Source organism: Rhododendron vialii, chromosome 10a (genome assembly GCF_030253575.1).
Source record: "Rhododendron vialii isolate Sample 1 chromosome 10a, ASM3025357v1".
Lineage (NCBI taxonomy): Eukaryota > Viridiplantae > Streptophyta > Magnoliopsida > Ericales > Ericaceae > Rhododendron > Rhododendron vialii.
The window spans coordinates 19896532-19918201 of record NC_080566.1 but is presented as its reverse complement, the minus strand read 5'-3'; the positions used below and the strand labels follow the sequence as shown (position 1 = coordinate 19918201).

At 37.9% G+C, this 21670-nt stretch overlaps 1 pseudogene; it reads right to left on the bottom strand.

Annotated features, from left to right (window-relative positions):
* Positions 1-2609: 2609 nt before the first annotated feature.
* The window catches only part of LOC131302995 (uncharacterized), a 41539-nt pseudogene continuing 22478 nt past the window's right edge, over positions 2610-21670 (bottom strand).

Here is a 21670-nt window from a genome sequence, read left to right as displayed (position 1 = left end):
AACCGTATGGATGTTGTAGTGAGGTTATTTTATCGTTTTGGTGTGGTATGGTACCGTATGAATGTTGTGGTACGGTATTAGTCCGTTTTGGTGTAGTATTGTACCGTATGGATGTAGTAGAATGATATTGTACCGTTTTGTTGTGGTATGGTACCGCATGGATATTGTGGTACGGTATTGTACAATTTTTGTGTGGCATGACACCATATGGATATTATGGTACGGTATTGTACCGTTTTGGACTAGTTTTGTAAGGTATGGATGTTTTTGTACGATATTGCACAGTTTTGTTGTGGTATAGCACACCGTATGAATATTGTCATACGGTATTGTACCATTTTGGAGTGGTATGGTACCGTATGGATGTTGTGGTAAGATATTGTACCGTTTTGGTGTGGTATGGTACCGTATTGATATTATGGTACGGTATTGTGCCGTTTATATGTGTGTGGTGGCTACAGTATTGTACCGTTTTAGTGTGGTATGATACCATATGGAGGTTTTGCAACAGTGTCGTACCATTTTCGTGTGGTATGGTACCGTATGGGGGTTTTGCAGCGGTATTGTATTATGTTGGTGTGGTATGGTACCGTATGGATGTTGTGGTACGGTATTATACCGATTTGATGTGGTATGGTACCGTATGGATGTTGTGGTAAGATATTGTACCCTTTTCGTGTGGTATGGTTCTGCATGGATGTTGTAGTGCGGTATTGTATCGTTTAGGAGTTTTTTTTGTAACGTATCGATATTTTGGTACGATATTGTACCGTTTTGGTGTGGTATGATATCGTATGAATGTTATGGTACGGTATTATACCATTTTGGTGTGGTAAGGCACCATATGGATATTGTCGTACAGTATTGTACATTTTTGCTGTGTTATGGCTACAGCATTGTACCGTTTTCGTGTGGTATGGCACAGTATGGGATTTTGCAACGGTATTGTACTATTTTGGTGTGGTATGGTATCGTATGGATGTTATGGTACTATTACAAGAAAAATTACATTGGGTAACGAATGAAAATCGTCACAATTGCATGTTTTTCATCACAAATAATATTGGTGACGAAAAAAAATTTGTTGACTAAATGTTGTCGAGGATTCCTACTTGGTGACGAAATTTATTTTTCGTCATCTATAGTGCCTTTTGATGACGAAATATTTCGTCACCAAAAAGTGAATAATTGATGACTGAAACTTTTTTCCTTGCTTATTGTGCTTTTTGACGACGAAAAAATTCGTCACCGTTGGGCCACATCGCTGACGAAATTTTTCGTCACCAATATAAGAAATCGGTGACGAAATTTTTCATTGCAAAAGACGTTTTCATATAGGAAAAAAATCATTCTTTCTTGCTCCTGTTGGGTTTCGAACCCGAGTCCCTTGAGTTTTTCGCGCAAGCTCCGACCAACTGCACCACACACACTTTTCAATAAATATTTGAAATATCTAATATATAACATATATGTTTAACATGAAAATATATTTCGAATGTAATTTTAAACCGTTAAACATTAAAATTGGCAATTTTGATAAACATGAAAATTGTAGGCAATTGAGTTATTGTTCAAATCCAATTTGAATGATCTCAATCGGAGTTTTTAGTAAAGAGTTATGTCCAAAATACATTTAGTAACAAAGCGCAATTCATAAATTTTGTCACAAAAGATACCCATTTGACGACGAAATATATTTTTTGTCACTAAATGATTATCTTTGGTGACGAAAAATAATTTGGTCACCTTTTTTAAGCTTATGGCGACGAAAAAGGGATTTCGTCGCCAAATGAGTACCTTTGGTGACGAAAATATTTTTTTCGTCGAAATTATTTCGTCATGAAAATTGTCAAAACAGTGACGAAATTAAATTTCGTCACCATTTTTTCGTCACCATTTTTTATTTTTCTTGTAAATGTCGTTCCCAATTTCCAGAGAAATGCCAAACAATTTATTGTGGTTAGTATACTTACAGTGACCAAATTATAGTTCCAACTCTAAACAATCAAAAATATGCCCTAATTTTCACCGCCATCAATTTTCAAGCCCACCTGCACCCAACCGAAAAGGAAACTGGTAAATATAGAGAGCCCATTTACCTCCCATTCCATCCATTACAGTAATGGGCAGTCAAGCCAAAGCCAAGAAAGGGCCTTAAAAGACAAGATGAAAATTTCTTACCTTTCATAATGTGTGCAGATTGAATGATTTGACATTAAATGCAAAGGATTAGATATAGTGAGCAAGTTTCATACGTTTTCATGGATACGTGAGTAAGAAAGCATTCCTACCAAATTAGATTGAAGGTGAGCCAATGCTTCAAAGGAATATATATATATATATATATATATATATATATATATATATATATATATATATAAAGCATAAGATGATAGGAGAATCAAAATGGGCAAAGTATGGATTACATGCCTATAGTTTGGCCATTTGGCAGATGATCTCCCTAGTCCTTAAGTTATACTAACAACCACTTCTCCTCCATGTGGTTTTGGAGTAAAGTGCATCTCTAACTCTATTAATAAAAAATGTTGAACGACTCTAAAGTACATCTCTCTCTCTCTCTCTCTCTCTCTCTCTCTCTCTCTTCTTGCTTAGAAAACATAAATTTACAACAAAGAAATATCTTACTTTTTTCCCCTTACGTTAGCCCAATTGTTTAATGTGACACCAAAACCAAAACTAAACAAGTTCCAGTGACACTCAATCTAAAAAAGCACAATGGACAATGAATTAGTTTGACACCCAATTTCTCAATGGTAGAAATTAATTCAATTAATGCAAAATGGAAATAGAAATCGAAACCCAATAGAAATTGAACCCCAAATCAATTTCTAACAATCAAAAATTCCCAAACCAACAAATCCTAATCGAATCGCGAATAGGTTTGTAGAATGGATGGCGCTAATGCCAAGAGGGTTTTTTTTTAGAGCCACGACATTTTAAAGCCGTGTGACAAGTTTACCCTCATGCTCTAACATTTTCTCTCATTAATTCTCTATTAGTGCCCACAACCACGAGATACCACCGACACAATTTTTCATCTCTCACCTTCACCTCCTTTCATCCCAGGGTTGCCAAGACAAGGAGACATTCACTTTCATCTGCTTCACGTCCATTCCAATTCCTGAACTCTGAACCAAACCTCTTCAAATTTAAGGAAAGATTATTTCATCACCGGCTCCTTCGTATCACCGTTGGTGATCTTCAAATTAACAACTGCTATTGTACCATCACTCAAATTCTTTCTTAGTTTTGAGCCTGTGTAATAGATAGAGTATGAGTTTCAGGGCAATTTATAAAAGAAGACGAGAGACAGAGAGAGAGAGAGTGGGAGTTATCAGAAAATAGGTGGGTCTGACTTTACGGTTGTCGAATCTTCCTTCTCTTATCTACTTCCTCTTTGTGACTTAGGAATAATTTCCTCATTATCAGAGACAAATCAATTAATTGCTCTTTGTGGTACTTTGGGGAGCATGTACAGATTTGGGATTCGGTGGTACAGTCATTGTGAGACAAGAAAGATTAGCAAGCTCTTGCAATTGTTGAGGAAGGAGGTGGAACTAGCAATGGCGTGTTGATTTGGACACTGATGGTGACCCAAATCAAAAAGAGTTCCCTTTGACGAGAGAGAGAGAGAGAGAGAGAGAGAGAGAGAGAGAGAGAGATCAAGCCCACGTAAGGGTAGAATTGTGAAATCGAGTTAGTTGTTGTGGCTCTAAAAAAAAAAACCATCGTGGCATTATCGCCACCCTTGTACAATTGATCTTTTCACAATAAAAAATCGGACCAAAACACACACACACAGAGCAAGAGCTCTCTGAAAAATCATACTCGCCGAGGAGCATGCCATTGTCCACGGATCTATGGCGGTGGCCGCCTCCATTGATTGTTTTGAATGATTTTTTGCTATTGGTCATAGGACTCAAACCAGATCATTTAAGGCTTTCAAGCTCAACTGACTTCCTTTATTTAGCCCTCCCTTTGTTTTTTGATGTTTTTGCACGATATTGATTTTTTTGGACTAGGAGACGGGTTGTGACAGTAGATGGATGGGGGTGCGACAGTGGAGAGTGGAAGGGCTACTGGAAAAGCCGTCGAAGGGATGCAACGGTGGGCAGATGAGGATGAGTTGGATAGCGGAGGGTGAATTCTAGATCAGGCCATGGGGCAGAGAGGGTTGTGTTTTTTGGGTGGATAGAGTTGGAGAAGATGATGGGGAAAGGTAGTGCCGACAGTGAGATGGTGAGTCTTTTCCTGACCCGCAAGGAAAGGGGCTGTACCAATCTTACACTACAGTGGTTCAACTGGAAGTAGAGAACGGATAGAGAGAATAAGGCCTTTAATAAAATCTTCAGCGCACTCATCATCCAGCCACAAATGGAGCATTTCTAGGGTTACCCTATACAAAGAAATCCCAGAAGAGTTCAACATTGTGCTTTCGTAGGAGTTAGAATTTTCAAGTGACAAAAATGTATCTAAGATCTTTGACAATACTCTTACCTTCTGAATGTAACCTTCTATGTAGCGGAGCATGTTGTTCCAACAAAGGTAATGGGTCAGATCTGGAACAAACCCAAAACGATCGCATACATTGATAAGTAGTCATGCATCAGGAAGCTTTGCTTCCATCAAAAAGTTCTTTGTCTTTTCAGCGTCATAGAAGTTCGATTCTCTTATCACACGTTCAACCTCCTTATTTTGTCCAATCTTTGCAACAAACTCAATGTACTCGAAGTGAATGTCAAGATCCTCACTTCACTGTAACAAAAAAAGACAGTTGAATAAAAGAATCACAATTTGAATCGAATATTAATAAAAGAGAACTGACTTTTTTTTTCTAAACAGATTACCTGGAGCTCAAATATGACCTAAGGAAAAAGTACAGCCCATCATTTGACTTGAACTGCTCAAAGAGCTTGATGCTTGCATCAACTCCCAGCTACTCAAAGTATTCCTTGGCAACGTGCAAAATCAAATGTTAGTCAACAAAATTTTTTTTATTTTTTTTTTACAGTGCTCAAATATGACTGACACGACAAATGGGTACCTGCACAAATTATCTGGAGGTTGCCTCTTAGGTTAACCAACAAAAGGTCCTTCATGCACCCCAGTGCCCACTCCTTAGAAAGTGTCACAAAGAACTCTACAAGAGAATGAAAAGCTCTAAATGTTACATAAAAGGCTCGTAGATCTGCACAACTCGTGGATCTGCACAGTACAACATGACTTGAGAATTGCAGATACTCACCTATGGCTCAGTTGCATGAGTATTCATAAGGACATGTTTTATATCATGTGATTAAGAGAAGTGCTGTAAAGGAGGTGATTTGTTATAATCCAGCAGATAACTGCATCTGTATTTCAAAGTAGGAACTTTTGAAACTACCAAACATATTGATATTGATAAGAAAGTGAAAATGCATGAAATGTGATAATTGTTATAAGTTATCACACATTCATACACCAAGTATCTAAAGAATCAAATGCATTTGAAACTTGCTGAAAATATACTCAACAGATGACATAATACAATTACAAATGGTATTTATTTTCTGAGAATTGTTTACAGAAGAAGCAAATAATCAGGCGTGTATCCAACCTACACCAACATACGAAAAATGGTAAATTTAAAAATGTTCAATAAAATTCAGAGGAATTGATTATAGAACTGTCTTATTAATAACAACAAACAAATGGGAAAAAAAAAAAAAAAGACAACCAACTCTACGGGCTTAAAATAACCAGGGCATCCATTCAGGAGAATGGAGATATAATATAAGTTAATGTCAAAAATGGTAGATAAAACATATCCTATTATTCACGTCTGCTTGGAGTATCAGAATTTTATCGAACTCCCTAATTCTGCAAAAGCCGCACGAACTTTTGGAGTAGCCCTGGCTTTGATATATATTTTCAGTGCAAGGTCATTGTACCCAATCTACAAGAAATCTCGAGTATAAACGTCGTTTGCGTACATATAGGCAGCAAACAACACTCTCCACCATATAAATCAAATTAAGTACAAAAATGCTAATGTAAAGACTGTGTGCGTGTATATATGGGTGTGTGTATATATGTATGGATGGATGATGGAACCTTGACAAGGTCTCCAAGTTCTTTACTACATTCCAACTTGTCTTCAGCCAACCAGTTGTCCAAAAGATTTTTCTTGATTTGATTCACGACAAGCCATGACAATTCCAATGACTCAAATGCATTAAGCTTCCCTTCAATCCAAAGTACTGCAATAAAGGTGGTGTTTGCCCAGCTTGTACAACTCAACAGCACAGTGTAACACTCTGCAAATAAGATACAGAAACGTAATTAGCCATAATGCATCTTTATGGGAAAAAAAAAATCAGCCATGAAAAACATAAGGTCCTTATCAGACCCTATAACTGGATGGTTACAACTCAACAGCACATTGTAACAGTAGCTCCATGATCATATACATGCATTCGTTTTTACCCGAGCTCAATAACATGCAACTTTGATGTATTCTGTCCAGCATTTACCGATTTTGTAGCAAAGGAAATAAGAACAGAAGGATTCTCATTTTCCGGAATTTGTGTAAGACGAACCAATAGATCTCACACAAACCATAAAAGAGCATCAAGTGTGCATGCAAGATAAGTATAAGGAACCAAACAAACGTTGAAGGAGGCAAATGAGACTGCATGAGCATAAAAAGCTTGACTCCGCTGCTGATCCATGGAAAAAAGTTGCATATTTATTTTTGACAAGTTGCTGTCTATAAAAAAGTAAAGACGGGTGGAAAAGCAGTACACGTATAAGGTGACATTGGAAACTATTTAAGTTAATGCAACAAAAGAAAATAAAGAAACAAGTAAACCAAAAACTGCTTATACATATTTAGGACTGGCAAGAACTGCAAGCCATTGACTACACAACACGCTAATCGCGATAGATGGGAAAGGGCCATAAAGTACATCATCATACTATTAACAAAACCTAAAAGATGATGTTGACAACTGCAGAAGGAAGCACACGAAAGATGCTAATAGAATGGAAGCCAATTTCAGTCCACTTTAATGCACGGTTGAGGAAAGATGAAACTTCTTGCCATGATATTTTCAGAGTACAAGAAGATGTAAGAAAGAAGACAAAAGAACCATAAAAGTTAATATTCAAACCCCATCCCCCCAAAAAAGTTAAATAAATATCCTCAGGTATCCCCTAGCATTATCCTCAAAGATCGTTGTTCTTCCAGTTATGCCAGTCTTCCTTGTGGAACAAGTAATGTTCATACATCAAGGTATAGCTTGCTTGATTGCAATTACATACAGAAATTTAACGGTAAGGCTAAGTGCTTGTCATCTCACTCTGCTTACCCTCTTTAGATTATAACTAGGTAAGCAGCTCGTACTAGCACGAGGTGTCTCATGCCTGTTATTGGAAGTAGGTATATATTTGCAACACTTTGAAGTCATGGCAAAGCTAATTACACAAAAGGGAGTTTGTTGGTGAGTCTACTGTGGAGGGTGCCTTTGTTCCACGCTTCTTCGGGGTGTTAGGGCCTAGATTCTGGCTTGATGCTTGCTAATCAGGAATTGTGTCGAAGACAGAGTGCACATTGACCATTTCTGTTGCAGTGATATCGTAAAGTTGTTCTGCCTTTTCTGCAAATACGGTGGCAAGGATGGATCAAGTTTGATCTACTATCTCCACATTGAATTTGAGCCTGCAAATAGTTTACATTTAATGAGAGGTTGTTTGGGCTAAAACTCTGAACATGAGCATGAATTGAATATCATGTATAGATCCTAGCAATACTGAGGGTTGTTCTTGTAGTGGCCTATGTGTCGGTAAAGGCTCAGTCTAGTCTAGTGATCCATCAATAAGTTTTTCTCTACTTAAGTATCAATAATAGAGCAAAAATAAAGTGCACAGGTTATAAAGAGCCCTCCAACTTCCCCTACTGCTAATTGTGGCCAGTCCATGATTATCTTCTTTTTACGTAAGGCGCACGAAGGTCATCATTGACTATAACAATAACTTTTCAAACTTGCCAATAATAACTCACATGGGTATGACAGAAGGAGCCAAAAGGGGGGGGGTGGTTAGCAGGAACCAACTGCATACAGTGAGCAAGCAGACCTTGACCCTTTGTATGCAATATGCATCCACATCAAGACTCAAATCACTCAGCAGAAAAAGGTCCAAAGGATGGAAGTGGGAAACCTAATTTCCAAAGGTTTCCACCGAAAGTCATCTTAGTTGCTAGCTATTAAACTCAAATGTGATACTACAAAGCAATCCATGATGCTATGAATGGTCAAAGAAAGTGGTGGTGGTTGAAAGTTCCACCAATAGGAAAACTCATCATAACAACAAAATCCATTGTGATGTGATGAAACCTTCGCATGCAGTCATCTTTATGCAAAGAGCATGTTAAATACATATTTATAGAACCACAACACAATAGATTTCTAGCAGCAATAAACGATTAGCTAAGATATTCCTACAAACACCAACCAATGTAAAATAGATACACACCAAGTCAAGACGTTTGTGGAAAACTCATACTAATTGTGATTTTCCACAATGGCTAAGTTACGCTAAAGCTGCTGATTAAAAAAAAAAAAAACTTATGCTAAAGCCTATTAGTTGCCGACAACACTGGATGGGCAAAGAGATCTACTTGCTGCCAAACTACAATCACGGATCATGTGAAAGTCACTGCATCAGACGTAAGGCTCAATCTGATTTGATTTGGTTTGGTTTGGTTTGGTTTGGCAAATTACCCAGTAACCCGTATGGCATTCCACAAACCTACAGATGCAAAATCCTTTAGTATTAGACCTGACACCTACACATGCCTTCGCTAAACAACTTCCTGTTGCATCATGTACCTATTCATTTAATAGGGTAAGAAGAAATAAGGAAAAGGCAAGACAAAGATAATGCATGCCAATTGTCCAACCAATTACTTTATCGCTGAAATTATGACTATACATCAATCACTTTGAATATCCATCATCATATTATTATATCGGGAAAGAACATGCGAAGTGTGCCTGAAGGGAGCTCAGCCAGAGGCACAAGATCTAATTGATATCCAAAAGAAGGGCTGCAATATTTTTGTCCTCCACACAAATATGCAACTTATAAGAACCATCGATATAATCTGTTTCCAAACTCTAACTTAAGCAGGTAATTGTTAGACCATAGCGATCAGAAAGGCTGAAATGATATACAAAAGTTCCATGACTTGAATGTTTTGCAACATAAGCAAACAGATATAATGCATGAGTGCTCATTCATACCAATGCAGAATAAAAGGAAAAATGGTGGACGGGATTAAGTCACAAAAGCAGCTTCTTGTTTTTTTTGGAAAAGGATAAGAAAAAAAGGATAAACAAAACCCTAGATACATGGCATGAAGTGAATTGCTCTAGATAGCGAAGTTTGTTACCTGGGCAATGGTGGCACTTTTTGGTCACAATAGTTACACCAGAAGCTACCATCACCATATGCATAAGTGGCTCTATTATAGTTCGAGCAAAGACAAGTAGCAAAAATTATGATTGAAGCTAACCACTTGTACAGTGGCTTGTACGCTTGAATATTTAGGCTAGCATGAATAGTGCATGAAGAGAAAGAATGAGATTGTAGCTATGTTTAAGAATGGATGTGCTGATATATTGCAGTTAAAGTGAATTATGCTATTGTTAAAGACTAATTACCTCAGTTACCGATGTTGGTAAATCGACAATTGAGATGATATCATTAGCAGTAGGCTTCTTTTGAGCAGCTCTTTGCAGATTTGCTGCTGGAAGAATGTTGATTTTTTCAGCGTTTGGATGCACCTTGAGGGGTTTGGAAAAAGAGTGAAATAAGTAGGGAAATAATTTGATTGAATTTATTTTGTTTGGATATATAGTTCTTACCATTTGCAGAGTGCTATTGCTTCTGGAAAGGATGGATTGAATATGAAAGCAGATGGACCATGTGTGGCTAGGCTTCCCCCTATTTTTTGTGGTTAGAATGCAACGGTCAGAATTTGGAACTGAGCATAAGGCCTAGCAGGAAGTAAATACTAGTGAATAATGTAACTTTTATGCATTCATGTGGACAAGGGGGAAAATATTTTGTGGATAAACTCAACCTACAAAAGCTTGAGACTAAACTCAGACGGCAATAGCCAAACCTGCTCTTATGATCAGATTAGGGTGAGCTGATGCAGGCACAAGCCATAGAAAAGCAAATTAGATAGTGAAACCCTTGACTTAAATTTATTGAAAGTTTCAAAGTAAGTCTAGGCAAATGTAGTTTAGAGTTCAGAGTAAATTATGCACAGATGAAGTACAATACAATTTATTGAGACAAAATAAGAAGATTGATCCTCGATATGCAAATACATTATTGAGTTCAGGCGTTGGGATCGTGTGTCGAGCTTGAGCCCAAGTTTGATAGTGTTAGATTATTATGGAAGTGTTAGATTATTATGGGTTTATTTGTAATTAGTTCATTAGTTGTTCTATTATGTAACTAGTTCATTCTCTAGGACCATAGTGTAATTGGTCTAGTGTGTTGTATAACTACTCACGTTGTAATCAGTTTATGTTAATGAGAAATAACCCTAAGATTAGGGTTCCAATTCCACGTTCCTTTATAATTTCACATGAGTTGGTTTGGTTTGTTTGCAACTCCACTCACAGATAAGGCATTTCTGTAGTCAATATGCTACAGATGAAGTAGATTGGTACGTAGGCATTGAGCATAAAAGCACAAATATAGAGGTTGCTAACTCGTGAAGCCAAAGGATGTATAACAAATAAGATTAACGTAGGGCATATGTTGTGAATATGTTCTATTACTCTTGTCCGAAAAATACTCATAATTGGTTCGAGTACTGAGCATGCAACGTAGGTATTAAAACATTTATAAAAGCTCCCATGTAGCATAGGTGGCGCCAAAATTTAGTCGGGAAGCATAGGATTAGGTTGAGGATTGTATTCCATGGAGGAAAAAGAATGGCTAAAATGGGGTTAAAGAAGGAGGAAAAAAGAAACTGGATGATTAATTGAACAAACTATATTTGATATCTTGAGATAGCCTTGCCAAAACTGAACTTAAAAGAAAGAAAAGAAGATACTTTGAAGTGGTAATTATTCCGAAAAGGTAGGACCGTAGGAGATACACAGATGGTTTGTAGCGAAGAAGAGGATAATATGATATGTGGCCAAAAATTATGTCTCAAAGCAAGAGAACTGAATTAATATGACCATGAAACTCTATACCGTTCACAAACAAACTGCTCAACACATCTTTGAAAGAAAAACAAGAAGCTAAGCCCAAACCGAAATTATTTGGCGCTGAACAGTTCCACTTGCAGATTCCACAAGCAACTTTGAAATTACAGCAATAATATGTAAAAAGCTCCACAATTTACTTCCGGGGTGTTAGCATAAGCAATTACTTAAAACAATATACTTGGACAGAAGTTTAAACTGTGGTTGGAGTATAAAGAAGAGTGAATTTACCGTAGTATGTTGATAGCTTCAGGTGCATACCCATTGCAACAGGAAATGGACCTTGTATTTTACGGAATTCTTCGGCCTCATATTCACTAAACTGATCCCACAAGGAAATTGTAGTAGGGACCATGCTGTTCAGGTTTGTTTAGAGTTTTTGTTAGTATATTTCCGAGACTGAACGCATAAAATATGTGCTGGTTGTATGAGTTTTACCTTGCATCTATGACTCGCAGATCAACTACGTATGATGAATTTGGCTTCCTGCGTGGACCAACATTCAAAACAGCGAACAAAACATCTGCATAGAGTTTGGATTATTCATACTTTAGCATTGATGTTGTATGAAGTTTTGAATGATAAGCATAGAGATTACCTATTTTCGCATCAGTCCATTCAAAAGAAGAGTAACCGATTGGTCGGTGGCCGTAGGTTTTTCGGTTTCTTTTAGTTGATAGTACAAGAGTATCAAAATTTATGAGCCTCAGGAGACCTTACAGTAGAACATCAAAAACCCTCTAATGATGCCCACCAAAAAACATTCCTATATCCATTTTGGTGGGTTAGAAAAACTAACATGAATCACTTAGGATTGACATGCATGAATATTTCAACCAGCAGAAGCAAAATAACTCATTAAAGTTCTGCAAACCATGCAATACGTAAATTTTCACACAAGCGCGAAACACAAACAAGTAGACAGCAGAAAGAACAAAGAAAGTAAAAGACAGGTTAGAGTACATGCAGAAATTTGTTGGAGCATTTGCTTAGTTGCACCTTGCCCATTGCAATACATGTGTAGAGTGTTTTCCATTGATATCTATTTTATAGTTGCATCGCAACTCCTCGCATGATAGCCCATTGCAGGAACAGTTGTACGCCTTTCTAAGATTCTGCACAGCACACAGTTTTACAAAAATCAACCCAAACTACTTTCAGTATACACTTAAAAAGATTATGACATAACATCATATGCATATTTGAAGTACTAATTGAAGCCCCCACCCTCTCTAACATTTCTCTGTTCAAAAAAAAAAATTTATGACTTGCTTCTGGGCACAATTACATTCTCTTTCTATCTCCCAAGTGAGACTGATAAGAGCCATAGCCATAGCAAAGATAGCATAAAATTGGCGCACTTAAATATCATTGTTGCACATATATCAAAGGGGAGGTCAGATAAGAGAAAAAAGAATCCACTGCATTTTCACATTGTCGTGGAAGTTCTGAGGTGATTAGACGAACAAACAGAATAAGGCCTCTATCAATCAAATAATGCTGCTGCCTGCCGATGATATTAAGGAGGTTGATGGCCCCTCCCAAATGAAAAAGAAAGTATGGTATATGTTAAATAAAAAATTCGACATACAAAACTTTCCTGGAATTAAATTATATTTGGCACATGTAAGCATCAATCTACTCTACGACAATAGAAGAAATGAAATTTAAATCAAAATAGTTGAAGTGATGATGGATAAGGACATACATTTAAACACAAAGTGTAACAAAAATGATGCCAAAAATATCCACTTTTACCATGAGCGAATACCACTTCCATTCAGTCTAAGTATGTTCTCTCGCAAAGCCAAACCCGTATAGAGAAATAACAACCAGGCCTGAAGAGGCATGCTTAGAAACAAAACAAACATATGGTACCAAAATAAACAACAATAAATAAATAAACAAAATTTCCAAATAGTTAATAGGAAAATGTGACAAAAAAAGTTTCATATGGTACTAAATTTTTTAAAATTTTCATGCACGTTCAAAAGATACACTTTTCAATGGTGCGGAAAATTTTGAAAAATTACCATCGATGATTAGAAGAAAACCGAAGGCAATTGCAAATATCAATGAAAAGATAGAACCTTACTGAAAAAATTAGACAAAAAAACAAGCAATAGAAAACCATCTCACCCCATTCTTCACTTCCACCGCATGCTCCTCATCGATATGGCAACAGATTCCAACGACATCGTAATCCTCCACGCAGAACGAGAACATGAACTCCAGCCACGATGACTCCTCCCCGTCAACCCCATTGTGCACATCTGCACACACACACACCCCTAGATATATGTAAACATGAGTATGTTTTTGTTAAAAATCAAGCAATCAAAAAAAAAAACGGTGTAGTGAGAGAAACCCATATTAAGGTAGTTTGTGTTCAAGGATGTATAATTCGACCTCATATCAATAAACTGTTGCTTGTGTTTTCATTTTCATCTCTACATTCTATCAGTCGTATCAGAGCCGTAAAGGTTAACCAAAAATCCAGAAAACCATTTTTTCCAGACGGGGAATAGAAATACTATTACGCCCAAAAAATTGCATGCAGTATCCCGCAAAATATCCGCAAGCACCTAAACACAAAGATATTGAAATCGTGAACAAACATAGGACGACCGGCAGCAGCGAGTGCATCATACATGACCTTCGCTTTGTGCAAATATTGTGTGGTGGGCATATCACCTTGTTTGAGACTCTGAAGTTGCATATGAATCTCCAAAATCCGCATGTTGGAGGTGGAACCAAGAGAGGACTCAAGAACAATCCAAATTTCATTGGAAGTGTTGAGCCCAACCACAAGTGGCACAGTTTCTTCTGATAATGAGGCAATTAAAATACTCATTAGGAGTTGATCTTGGTCACTCCAAGATTTAAAAGCGGGATTTTCGACTTCAAGATTTTCTTGTTTTAGTTTTGCCAGAGGACACGGATTAGAGCCATCCAGAAAGCCAAGAAGACCTTGACTCCAAAGAAAAGAAATGGCATAAGTTGGGTTTTCCAATACAGATAATTGGACGACAAAATCACAATAATCGATCTACAAATTTGTTCACACCGTATACAAAACATGATCAATCTACGAAACGTAATCGATCTACAAATCTATTCACACCATGTGCGCAAGACAAAACAAACTGGACAGGGGGAAAAGACTAACCCTAAAGGGAAAGAATCTAACCTGGTGCGACCACCCTAAACCGCCAACACCACCGGAATAATCGATCGGTTTGCTCCCGCAGCAAACCCACAAACGCTGTTCTCTCTTGACTATCCAGAAGCATCTATTTTGGGCGAGAGGCGAGAGACACGATAGATATACAAGCAAATCATGAAGTCTACGGCGAAGAACCCCCCAATATCGCCTCACCATCCGTCGCCTAGGCTTCTTGCTCTTCCGTTCTTTTGTCGGTGTCCAAGACCGTCTCTTCTTCTTCTTCTTCTCTTCTTCTTCTTCTTCTTCTTCTCTCTCTCTCTCTCTCTCTCTCTCTCTCACCAAACGAAGGAAAGGAAAAGGCAAAAGGGGAGACGTGGCTTGATCTGGGCCATGTTCTTCTCATGAGGTGAATGGACAAAACTACCCTCGAGGACAAAACCAGTGGCTCCCCAATCGAGGGGCACAATTGGAAAAATTGGGCAAATTGTGGCAAGCGTTCCAATTGCTTCTACTCCCTTAGTTTTAAACCTTTAGAAACTTAGCATGCAAGTCACCTGCAAACATTTTGTTGAATGAGAGCACTGTCTCACTCAGCAATACATGTACAAAATTAGACCACAGACCACATGGTTGGCATTAACGATTGTCATTCCCATCAGCAGTACCTACCACTTCGCATATTCTAGGCACATCAAGATGTGTTCCCTGCATTGTCACATATCACCATGAAGATCTCCGTGTGTCAGATACAAAAAATCAGACCATCGATCACATGGTATGCATTAATGATTGTCATCCCAATAAACAATATCTACCATGTCACGTATTCAAGGCACATCATGATGTGTTCCTCGCATTGTCACACATCACCATAAAGACCTCCTTGTGTCAGATATATGTTCTGTCTCATACAGTAAATCCTCCAAGAAACACCAATTCACCAACCCTTAGGGCTTGGGTCTAATGTGGAAAGAGAAGAGCCAAGGTACCTTCCTAGTATATTGCGGGAGCTAAAAGTCTGAGCTCAAAAGACTCAAGGTTCTTGAGATTTGGTGACTAAAGAAGAAGGATTCACATGAGTTGGTCAAGATGGCTATGTCTAGGCCAAAGTAGATAGAAAGAGCCTACTACACAGTTTGCCCAATAATCTTCTACAAACTTGCTATTCTTTCCTAGGAGAAGTTCGTCAAAATGGCAGTACATGGGGCCACAGGGTCCAACAATCCAACAGCTTCGCCTAAAAGCCACCAAGATTCCAAAACACGCCGTCACATGCATGCACTCACTTTACAACAAAAGGCTATACTACTATTGCATCACTATTTGAACCCTCTAATACTCTCAGTCCCTCTCTACTGAGTCTCTAGTAGAGACTTTTTTGCATCTTCCCTATCCTGCCCCCACTGTGTTCCTTTGTCTCTCACAGTCTCACTCATTCTCACATAGTTTCCAAAGCCTCTGATGTGTTTCGTCATCTCTTTGCCAGATAGACATTTTGTTGTCTCTAAACCACTTATACGACGACATTCCATGCCATTGACAAAGGAATAAACAAGATGAGCTTAAACACGAATTACAAGGAAGCGGAACAGATGCAACACACAAAGAAACGGAGAGGGAATAAACAGCAGCACTTTGTCTCTACTCTCTTCTAATCACATCACATTCTAGATAAAACTATAAATATAACACACCAAATTCTAGAATATGAGCGAATAATCAAGAAACCAACAGAAGCATAAACATTGTCAGCTAAAAAGTACCTCGGCCGAACCAGGAGTGATTACCAACCATTTTTCAGTAGGATCACATCTGTGGTTAATTATCTGATTATTGGCTAGATTAGCTATTCTGTCAAACATCTTCGCAGGTTCAGATTCACCTACCGAAAAAGAGGGAAAAAGTTCATATTAACAGGGTGGAAAAGAAAGAACAAACAACACATAAAGTAGCATATTGCTCTTTCTGTTGAAAGAAAAGTGTGTTGCCTTCAATGGACCAATGATATACAGAGGTTTGTGTGACAAGACCCAACATCTTTGGAGTGATCCATTTTCAAAAACCAACCTACACGCAGAGCACGGAGTAAACTAATGAAAATATTCGAATTCTGAAGTGTGGTGAGACATTTCAAGGACAAAATAAACCTATCACCTGCTCAGGAATCTGATATGATTTTATTTTTGCTTTCAACGCAATGTTAAATATCTGCAAGTGATCCTGAGTAGTTCCCGGAAGTTGGGCTTCAAAAGATATCGAGAAGTAAACTTGTAAAAGTAAGGAAGACAAAAGCTACAATAAATTATTCCAGGAAACTTAATTAAACCTCCAAACTATAGCAATTTTGAGACGCTACAGTCCTAATAGTCGGGAGTGGGCGAAAAGGTCACCAAACCAGTTGAACTATAAAACAACTAGCTAGTCAAGAAGGCTAGCTCTTAACTGCCCACTAAGCTTGAACTTTAAGAAATTTCTGGAAACAAACATATGAAAACCCACACAGACACGCATGAACACACGCAAAAATTTTAACGATTGATGAGGATTTAAAACCCTATATTTCAATTGGGTTATAGAAAATTCCTAATTACAATCATATGAACACACACAAAAACACACATTTGTATCTAACAATCGGAGAGAACAATGTGAACATTTTCGTAATGTAAAACCCTCAATCTCAAACAGATAGAGTATACGTATAAACAATCATATGAAAACACACACACGTACATACCCGCACATGTAGAAGAATGTGAAAAGATAAGAGTGAGTAAAACAAGAAAACCTCTCTGACCTATTAAAGGGCACTGTTGTTGAGACCTTTAATGAACATCTTCCAGAGGGAATTTAATCACCTACAAACCGTAAACTAACACCAAACTTGCATCAGAAATTGTACAACACCTTTTACTCTACCAAAAACCATGCAGAAACACTAAGCAAAGCAATTTTCCTTTTTCTTTAACCAATGAAAGCATTGTAGTAGGGAAACTAAAAGCGAAACAATAGAATGAGAGAGAGAGTGTGTGTGTGCGCGTGTGTGTTTGTGTGTGTTTTCTCGAATCAAATCTAGAAAGAGAAAGTACAAAGAGAGATATTCTAGAAAGAGAAAGTACAAAGAGAGATATCTTATTAATCTATGGAAGAACGTGAGAGAAGACTAGATTGGGGGTTCAAAAGGAAGAAGAAATAGGAAACCCAGAAACCCCTTTTTTCCTCCCATTCTGGTTGAAGGACTGGGAAGTGTGTTTCCAAAGCAAGCTCATGTTCCAAAAAATTCTCTGTATTAAAATAAAAAACCATTCTTTACGTAATTTGCAAATTGAAAGGATATTATTAGGCGGCCGCCATTCGCAAACCACTATTTACTCCATGCAACCCAATTTCTTCATATAAGCCACCCTCTACTTCTAAGGACACAATTTACTCCATACAACCATATCAATTCATGTAAAGTTCCCAATATACCCCTCCCCTCATAAAACTCCTAAAACTATCGAAAAAATAAAACTTGAACTAAATTTTTTGAAAAACTCTCCCTCCATCCCCTCTCTCAAGTCAACCTCTCCCTCCCCTGTCTTTCAGTCGAAACCCTCATTTCTCTCAGCCGTCTCTCTCTCTCCCTCTCCCTCTCCCTCTCCACTACCACCACCACCGATGCCGCCCAACACCACCTTGGAACCACCAAATGCCGCCCTAACACCACCTCGAAACCACCAAAGCACTACTCTCCAATTCCTTGAATCTCTCCCTCTCTCTCTCCCTCCCCCTCTCTCTCTCTCTCTCTCTCTCCATATACATACAAACTATGAAGCACGGGTACCGGTACGAGGTACGGGTACGGTACGGGTACGGGTACGAGAAACAGCAAAACCCCAAAAAAGTAAGGTACGGGTACGGCGGGGGTACGGCAAATATATATATCTTTTACTATTTTTATTGCATAAAATGGAATATAAACCCATTTTACCAACAAAAAGTAACATAGATAAAAAGTCAAAATGAGATAATATTTATGTTTATTAGGGGTAAAACTGCAATACTAAACAATTAGAGGTATGCTGGAACTGGAAGATATAAAATTGTAATTTTTAGAAATTAAGAGACTTTATTGTCGTGGTAAAGAACTTAAGGGGCTATGCTGTATTTTTGTAATCTATATTACGATGAAATAGAGACAAGACAAGTTGTCGATCTCGATCGAGAAGCCAGCCAGAAGACCTAGAGCCGTCGCCGTCGTCAATTGATCTGAACCCAGTCATCACCTCGTTGCCGGCGTCAATCGATCAACTCTGGTTCTCTCTCTCTCTCTCTCTCTCTCTCTCTCTCTCTCTCTCTCTCTCTCTCTCTCTCTCTCTCTCTCTCTCTCAATGTGTGTGTCTCTTATTTTGGGCTAAAACGTACCCACGAAGTACCCACGGAGTACCCTTGTCGTACCCAAAGATACCAAAAGTACCCGGTACGATTTTGCCGTACCGACGCCGTACCCGTACCAGTACCCGGTGCGCGTATGGCGACATTTCCGAAGTACCCGTGCTTCATAGCATACAAACAAGCAAGAATAAAAAAAACCTACAAGTGACCAAATTTATGAAGAAAAAAAAGTAACAAAGAAACTAATGAGAGTTATCCATTCTCAGCTCAGCCTAAATCACACATATTATTTAATCTGCTTTTGCTTTTATAACAGCCCTTGTTACGCAATTTGGTATGGATCTCAACCAATGACGAGAAACATTAATAAACAGAAATGAGGTATCCCAAGATTCTAGTATGAGCACCCAAAGACTATGATATCATGTAAATGACATATGTGCTCATGATCTCTCACGGAGTATATGCATTATATTTCGTTTCCCAAGCAACCCAAATATGCTCTACTTAGAGAAGAACTTCAAATTTGGATACGTAATTTGCATTTCTTATGATACTAATGATAGCAACTAAGTTATTAGTACAAAGATGTATTGGACTCCATACTCACTAAGATGTCACCATACATAGAGGATGTTAGAGAGGTTACACATGAACAGCTATATTTCAATTAGGTTACACATGAACAACTAAATTTAGATCATTTTTTAGTGTCATGTTCCATGCTCACCAAGATGTTAGCCCAAACAGCTATGACACCAAGAAAGCACTTTAACCAATTTCCTAACAAACTTTAAAAAAACACAAGCAACTAACAAAAACCGAGGCTAATGCATCAATGAAAGACAAAAAAGATCATTACCCAAAACAGAAAACTGTAGGTTTATTTGAAACCATGAATGAACAAACTATCAACGCAATTCGTAATAGAGAAGAAAGAACACGAAATTAAACCAAAAAAAAAAAAAGAATGCATAGCATTCAAGGAAAACAAGAACCTCCCGTATATAGAGATATAATTGTATATATGTATGTAGGTGTGTACATGAATATACATACATTGATATGTATGCATTTTTATTTTATTTTTTGTATCATTGTTCTTGGATATCGAACCTCTTCTAGAAATATATGCATGGCAGATCTCAATGAAATATTAGGAAACAAATTTAGAGGCAAAAGAAATTATCTGCAGGAAAGACATTATTAACTAAGGAAGGAGAAAACCAACAATTCTGTAAGTCACATGCGTTAGTCCAAATATATGATGAACCAAAAGTTTGCCAAAACAAAAAAACAGGTATTCTGCAATTTCCTCACCAAGATGCTTGGATTGGCCATAATCAAAACCCTAGATCAAACCCTCTATATTGGCTAAGCGTGGGTGCGAGTACAGCTGCAGGAATGGTGGAGGACTGAAGCGGCTTAGGTTTGGTTGCTGCGAAGGAAACGATGATGGAGAATCAGATATCTGGCTCATGTGGAGAGAGAGAGAGAGAGCAAACTATGAAGTATCATTCTGGAATGCACTTGAGATCTACCTTCCAACTTAGTTAATGGCTGATCTCTTCACAACCTGAAGGGTTGAGATTGAATTACAACAGAAACAACTTGACACATTTGGATGGTATCTTGAATTGTGGGATCCAAGTTTTGACCCTCAAACCAAAAATCAAATCCAATCTTTGGCCTCGGCTATCAACTACCTCATCGTGGTCATTTAGATCCCAGTACACAGCAATGTACAGAGTAATGTACATCGCACAGGCAAGAATTAGCAAACCAAGCCTTACAAAAATCAGGAATTAATAAACCAAAGAGAGTTGAAGTTGATCGGTTGTTTAAGATAAGAGACAGGAACCTTCAAATTTTGACTTATGTTTTTTATTCAGCCCCAGTTTGCATATTAGAAAACCCTAGCATGCAGAAACTTCCAAACCGATAGCCTGCAGAAGCTTTTGGAGTGCAAGTTCAACCCGAGTTTGTGCCTGTTGAACTCCTAGGGTTCAGATAGAAATAAGCGCGTAGAACTATATGAATAGAGCTTGCATTCCAAACCAATATCATGCAGAAACTTTGGAGTATATGGAGGAGGAGAATGATGCCATGCATTCTGGAGTTCAAGCAAAAACGTGTTCTAGTCGAAGTAATCATTGAGTGACAAGTGCCAACAATGAGATACACTTGCTGCTGAGACCAACTCAACCATGAATTTTTAAACCATCCTGAATCAGGAAAACTTAATTCATTAGGCAACCATATATCTAACCAAAACACAAAACTTACAAGACTATGTCATCGTACATAGGCGTTGATCATAACAGGGCAACGTCCAGAAAAAAACCCATCAAAACTCTTATCATAAATTTCTTCCACAAAGAACCCCCATTAGGTGCTTTCTAAATTGACTACTTATTTGGGTTTCAAATTTAGCAATAGCAAGATAAGTGATATTGTGGAGGTATTCGTCCAAGCAAAATTATTCACAAAAGAAGGTAATAAGACCTGGTGCTTTTCAGTGGTTAACTTTGTCCTGCGAGAGTCGGATAAACCTTGTGAAAGAGGTGTTAAGTTTTTGTGGGTGTGGGTGTGGGTGTATCCTGCGTCAAAAGGTATTACATAAGTCAGCAAAATAAAGAGAACTACGGTATCCAAGTAAATCATTGACCAATATCAGCCAGATCTTACATATACAGACTTCCTATCAGCACAGGGAAGGGCAAGTACACCAGTGTACTTCTGTTTCATCAGAAAACATGAAGTTGAAATACACTCGTAGTTTCTGTATGAAAAGTAAGCTAACCAAGACACAAAGTACACTGGTACACATATA